The 7,273-nt window shown below is 42.0% G+C and overlaps 1 long non-coding RNA gene across 1 annotated transcript; it reads left to right on the top strand.

Moving 5' to 3' along the window:
- The first annotated feature begins 1,731 nt into the window (after positions 1-1,731).
- LOC137254658 (uncharacterized) lies at positions 1,732-6,464 on the top strand. The gene is made up of 3 exons (XR_010954055.1): positions 1,732-1,948; positions 2,010-2,217; positions 6,222-6,464. It is a non-coding gene; the product is annotated as an uncharacterized lncRNA (long non-coding RNA).
- Positions 6,465-7,273: the final 809 nt, after the last annotated feature.

Raw genomic sequence — 7,273 nt, 5'->3', positions numbered from 1 at the left:
CGAGCACGAATCGATTCTTTAATTTCGAAGTCACTCTTATGTTGTTGAAAATTTGTTCTTAACGCTTGGCAAAGAGCTGGCCAGGTGACACGTTCGACAGATCTACGGTATCGCCAGTACCAGTCTTTGGCTTCATTGATAAAAAGGCTTTGTATGTGTTCACACAAAAGGTTGAAATTGCCGTTAAGCGTATGGATAACTAACAATTGTATTCTCGATAAGAAACTATCTACAGATAAACGAGACGTACCGTCAAACTTTACGTCCCAACTTGAAATTAATTGGGCTATTCTACCCATGTACGGTACGGTCGACATATCACTTAGCCGTATTTGGTCAATCTGGTTATGAAAATTGGTATTGGTATTATTTGGCAATGGAGGTACATCTCTAGGCCACATTGGAGTAGACCTATTTGGTGGGTGTTGAGTTGTGGACAAATTAGCTGGTTGGCTTATGTCATTGCCTACAGGGACTGCTTGTGTAGGGTTAATATTTAACCGTTCTAAAAAACTGGATAATGTGTTTTCTATCCGCTGTTCTACCATTTGCCCTACGCGATTCTCTAAATCTTCAAAAACGGTTGCTGACCTCGCTGATACAATAGCCGAGACCATATTCCTAATACGAGCTTCGTCATCATTTACTGGTGGTACGTCACCTCCATGCGCTCCTTCAGCTGACAAGCTACTACCATTTGCTGCTCCTTTCTGCAGCTCTTGTTCTTCCCTATTAGATTTTTGTAGGTTCCCACTTCCACTGGTATTACCTGCATTGCCCTGAGACATCGTCTTCAATAATCTAGTGTTATATATATTCTGATTAAACTCCCTACTGCGGCAAGGAGCTCTACAAAGTGGACAAGAAGAATTGTTCTTAAGCCACGGCAATAGGCAGTTTCGGTGGAAGCGGTGGTCACACGCGCTTGTTGTTGTTTGAACACAACACAATCGAGAAAAAAATCAAAAAATTTATAAAAATCTAATTTAATACAAAAATTCCAAAAGCAGACAGACTGTTTGATTCAATGAGTGAATCATATATGTATGTGAAGCCACTATTTGACAAAAGCACACAAAAGTTGCTTTTATCTATTGGGCTACACGTTGGGCGCCATTTTATCTGTTATGATATCCATCGACTGAGTGTGCAACAGGCACATTCAAGAACAAACCCTGCAAAAATCGTGTGACCAAAAACGCACACAGACACACGAATTTTTGACAGTGACGATTTGGAATGAAAAATTCTCCAAATGAAATAGCTTAAAATTAAGAGGGAGTTCTCCAGATCACATATATATATATATATTTTAAAGTGCGCAAACTTATAATTTAAAAGTTATTTGGTGTTAAAGCTTGCAAATTTCTGTACATATTTTATATGTGTATACGTATATATATGTGGCAGCACAGCTTTGTAATGTCATCAATAAAATATATGTATATATATATATATATATATATGTGCATGTTGCTACAAAAGACCGATTGATTTAATAAAAACATTTATAATAAGTGAAAACAATGCAAAAATGAAATGTGAAATATACAAAAATGCAATTTAAGTTTATCGTTGCCAATTTATATAGAAATGTATGAGGATTAAGGTTTTGAAAGATGTGTAAATTGTAATTTAAAGTGCTATAGAAATTTGCTAATTTTGCAAATTTTAACAACAAATAACTTTTAAATTATAAGTTTGCGCACTTTAAAATATATATATTTGTGATCGGGAGAACTCCCTCTTTCATTTGATACCAAGTTTTACCCCGAACTCGGGGGGTGCTATTCTAAAATTTTCCCAAATTCTTTAATATACAATGATTTTTGCTGTTTATTTCGACAAAAATTTTTGATTTGATTTTTGTTCTCATCGAAAGAATTCACAATTATATAGCACCATGCCGCGAATTATGATAAAAGGTGGTGTGTGGAGAAACACTGAGGTAAGCATTTGACGCGACTGGTTACTCTTGGCCGTTTATTAACTAAATTGATAACTTTCAGGATGAAATCCTCAAAGCAGCTGTAATGAAATATGGCAAAAACCAGTGGTTACGTATTGCATCACTGCTGCACCGCAAATCTGCCAAGCAATGTAAAGCACGCTGGTACGAATGGCTTGATCCTAGCATAAAGAAGACAGAATGGTCACGGGAGGAGGATGAAAAGTTTTTGCATTTTGTTGGTGGTGAATGTTTCAACATTTTCCAAGGTTTGTCATTAATTTCATTTTTATAGTTTATAATTATTTAAAGGTTGCATTAGAACAAGTAAATTGATTTTACGTGGCAGTGTTGAACAATTTTTGGAAGAAACTGAGCTTCGTTACATGATGCTATAGGGAGGGATGGCCTGGAGGTTTAATGTGGCCACATAAATCGTTCCCGAGATGGTCGGGCTGGCACTTTAATGGTGTTGTGTTACCGGAGCGTACTGGATCTGTATCCGGCTAAAGGACCATCACATCGATAACACTCCCCAAAGCCTTCGGGGAGCAACCTTATCGCTACAAAAACAACAACAACATTGTGTCCAAATCCCGAAAAAAAACTGTAAAATTTGTGTCAGTGAAATGATAATTATTGCTTTTGGTTGTTAGTTTTGAGGCATCGTCATCGAGTTCCTTCTGATCGTATATGCCGGTTCTTTTGCATTCTTTTACATGCATAAAGTGCCGTTGAAGCCTTGCTCACCCTATCCTCCACGTTGAGCTGCCATGACAGCTTACTGTCTAGAATCATTCCTAGATATTTTGTGCAAGGTTTCTCCCGTAGAGTCGCCCCTCCTAACTTAGGCCTGGTCCAATTAGGGACCTTGTACCTTTTTGTAAACAAGACCATATGCAACGTCATCTGCGTAAACCGTGAGTTTTTCTGGTCCCTCGTAGAATCCCCTAAGCAGTTGGATAATGACCAGCGTCCACAGCAGAGGTGATAGCACCCCTCCCTGCGGAGTGCCCCTGTCCACTAATTTCGTGGCCGCGTATAATCCCCATTGCGATGTAATCTTACTGCAGTTTAACATGCAGTCGATCATTCTGGGTAAGGCTGGATGTACTTTAACGTAATTAAGACCATCAATAATCGCCCATTTGGAAAGCCCCGGCAATGCTTAAGAAGACTTCTAGAGCATATTCCTTATATTCCAGGGCTTTTTCTATGCTTATTACCACCCTATGCAATGCGGTGTCTACTGACTTGCCTTTGGTGTACGCCTGTTGTGTTGTGGAGAGCAGCTTTTCATCCACGTTGGACTTTATGTACACATCTATCAGCCTCTCAAAGGTTTTGAGCAGAAATGATGTTAAGCTATTGGGTCTATAATCTTTGGGATACACGTGACCGATCTTCCCCGCCTTTGGTAGGAAAGCTACACGAGCAGTTCTCCAAGAGTGCGGTACATGATTCAGTTTATGCACCCATCGAATATTATTTTAAGCCATCCCACGACCGCCCTACATGAAACTTGTAGCATGGCCAGACATGTACCATCTGAGCCCGGCGATTTCACCACCACTACGAGATCCTCAGTAGTGTAATTAGGCAGCATATATGAATGCAGCTGTTTCCTTACCATTACTACAGCTCGCACCCGTCCTTCCGTTTGCGCATAGTAAACGCCAAATCCGCGCGCGCTAAGTCCAGAAACCTTTCCTCCCGATGGAAGCCATGGCTCCTGGATCAGCGCGTTAGGAGGAGGAGTTCGCTCGACGCCACTTTACTGTGTTGGGGGTTTATCTGTAGGACTCGCAGCACCAATGGGCTGCTTGTCCCCCTCCAGCACCTTCATCGTGACGTCGTCGTCCTCCCCTAGCCCTTTTGGTTTAGAGTGTTCGAAGCCCCCTTCAGCCTCTTGTACCTGTTGTGCCGGGTGTTCCTCTGTGCGACTCACAGCACCATCTGGCTGTTGGTCCCCTTCTAACACATTCGGGGTGACGTGGGCTACCTCCACCTGTCTTTTTTCCCTTAGGCTTTTGAGGTCCTTTGCGACTTCGCCCACGTCCAGCGTGCTAGGACTTTAATACCCGCGACTTCTTTTCCTGAGTCGCATATAAATTTTGCCTGTACCTAAGGACATTTTTCCAAGCTGCGTGTACAATATATCCTCCGCCTGCTTGTTTATTTGGAAGATGTATAACTGACCTTCCTCCGTAGGCCGAGATACAGTAAGTACCTTCCAATCCTGTGTCGGTATGTTCGGATTCTGATTCTGCAAAAATTGCAGTGTATCCTCCGACTTCATCACGCATGGTATCCATACCTTAACTTTTGGTACCTTGGGGATTTGCGCTTTATCCACCATCTCAAAACGCGCGTTCGTGCCCTGCCTTTAGAGGTTTGGAACCACTTCCTCCAGCCACCGCAAGCTCGCGATGTTGTCGCACGCTATCATCTTCATACCATTATACCATCCCCCGAATCAAAGGTTGGAAGGAGCTTACTTGGTTATTCCCGCATCATCTTAAGCATTAAGCTAATAAGCTCCTTTTCTACAGATCTCCACCTTTCACTAGTCATATGTTCGAAAGGACTGCTACGATCAACCAGCGCCACAGTCAGTGACTGCTTTGCCACATCACTCATCTTCTCGGGAAAAGCCGGCGTCTTAGTGTTATTTCCCTTTGGCACCTCCGAGAAAGCCGGAGTCTTAGCTCCCTCTAGCACCTCCGAGAAAGTCGGATTCTTAGCGTTATCTCCCTTTGGCTTATCTCCTACTTCCATAGTTGGAACTTCCCTCTGACTCGCAGCCTTCGAGGTAGTTGCTACCTCGCTATTGGGGCCCATCTGTCTTACAGCTTTGGGCCTACTTGTCTTGTCTATGGGACTGCCCTGCGTCGCGGCTCTGGGACTGGCCCCTTTCTGCCTCTTGAAAGCAGGCTTGTCGCCTTCCGCCGAACGTTGCCTTTTCATTCTGCCATTCGACGCTTCTTCCTCATACCGATTGCAGAACCGAGGGTTTCTCGCAGAAAACCTTTTGAACTGCCTTCGACCTACTTCTACCGCCTCATGAGCCCATGCCAAGTGCTCGATCTCCTCTTCTGTTGGGTCCACCACTGCTCCCAAGCGTTGTACAATTCTTAGTACTGCACGGTACTTCGAGAGAGCTCTTTGCTCCGTACCCTTCTCCACTCTTCTACTCCTTTTTCATTTGTGTGCTTCTCCAACACGGAGTTCATTGAATTAGCACTACTCTCGCTCCCCGAGTCCGACGCATCGCTTAATGCGTATTTGTCGTCCTTGGCTTGCGGCTCAGTCCTCTTCTTATCATAGTCCTTATGAAAATTAGGTAATGAGTCGTTCACCTTGGTCGTACGACCACCAGCCCGACAAGGCGGGCTCAGCGATCCAGTATTATATACGGGGAAAGAACCGTCAGCCACAGCAGCGCCCCTTACTGTGGTAAGGCCATCAATACTTCCCGAGGTGGTCCGGTATCGGGAAGGCTCCGTTCGAATACAGCCGAATTATCCCCTGGCTACAAATCGTCCAACAGGCGCGGTCCGCATAACACCCTGGATTAGGGGGTTGGCAGTTCTTGGTCACCGACATCCCGCCGCCCTCCTATGAGGCGAAACGGTGTAGATGCCAGTCCTAAACAGCTCCTCCTCATAGTCGGGCGCTATGGAGATCGGCTAAGCCCTCACACCAACGACGATTTTCGTTACAATTGCTAGTGCATGCTCTCCAAGATGCAGATCCTGATCGAAAGTCACACCCAAAATTTTAGGGTGTAAGACAGTCGGTAGGGTAATGCCCTATGGTCGACATTTGGCGCTGTCATGTTTTAAATAAGGTCACCGATGATTTGGTTGGTGAAAATATCAGGTTTCGCGAGGCGACAAAACTGGAGAGATTGGGGAGATAGCTGTTTATTTTATTAAAAAGCTCATCGATGTAGGAAACAATAGCATAGGCGTAGAAGCAATAGTGACTCCTGGTGGTAAAGGTAGCTATTGATATGTAGAAGTTAAGCAGAAGTTTGAATATGAGTTTTTTTAAGTTATAGCAAAAAAGCGTTGAGGATTTTTAATATCTTACCAGGTACCTTCGTACATGTTTCTAAGAATGAAGAATAAAACCTATTCAAACTCAATTTTCACCAGGACACAGCCGCTGAGACTTCGCTATACTTTAACATACAATACGTTACCCCATTTTAGCACAACTATCATTTTTTGATTTTATTAAATTTTATAAAATGTTTCTTCCTCTACAGTTCTATTTCGGTATTGGATGGTAAATATGGCTTTCGCATTTTCTCCATCCATAACTGTGAAAAGGTGGAAGAAATCTATGCGTGTAAATCTCACATATTATCTTGGTCGAGCGTTTCTTCAATAGCTCTCTAGTGGTGATGGTGACAGCAGAGAAACCCAACTGTTTACAAATGTTTCACTTCAAAAAGAATCAAAATATTTGCCATTGCGTCTACGGCTCAAATACCCACAGTATAAGAATGAATCGATTGAACCTAATTGTCTGCCTAACGGATAGTATACATATTCTTCAAATCGAAAATATTGCACCAAACGAACTGGGTCTGAATGCTGAAATAGTACACATATTCAAAATCGATGAGGAGGCTGTGATGATGGTATAGGGTGAGTTGTTGAATAACATACGAAAACCACTTTAACCCATCTATATATTTGCATTACAGCTAAAGCTTTACAAACAGCAAAAATTGCTGGCGCCAAGCAATTGGAAAAGGCAGTGAAGTATTCATCACAATGTACGGATGGTGTAAAGTTAGAAACTGCTGTTGTAACAGCTGCCACCGACACAACGGTCATCTCTACTTCGCCGAGTAGCGGCTCGTCCGACTATCTATCGAACACAGTATAATCATATCTTTTGCCAACACAGGTTAGCGATGTGCTTGCACAGGAAAAGATTTCAATTGGAAAACAAAAACCAATTAAGAGAGTTTATTTATTAGTAAAGTATTTACTTTTCTTTATATCGACAGTATTAATTTAAATTGCAATATCACGTACATATATAATAAGGGATGTGATACGATTGCTGTCGGAATTAGATTTGAAAACAATCAATACTCCTGCTAAGGGTTGTAGAATTATTGCTTGAATAATTAGATTTAGAACAATAATAAAACTGACTTAATTACAAGTCGTACATTTTTAAGTTCATCAATTACGACAGCAATGGGATTCCACGACACCTTTGAATATTCTTGATCTGAAAAAAAAGAGTAAATCTAATCTGATTTTATAATTAGCTTTAAGTTGTAGATTTAAATTGATTCAA

Source organism: Eurosta solidaginis, chromosome 5 (genome assembly GCF_040869045.1).
Source record: "Eurosta solidaginis isolate ZX-2024a chromosome 5, ASM4086904v1, whole genome shotgun sequence".
In the NCBI taxonomy this organism is placed as follows: domain Eukaryota; kingdom Metazoa; phylum Arthropoda; class Insecta; order Diptera; family Tephritidae; genus Eurosta; species Eurosta solidaginis.
The sequence above is the reverse complement of the archived record's forward strand: the minus strand, read 5'-3'. Positions and strand labels throughout refer to the sequence as shown.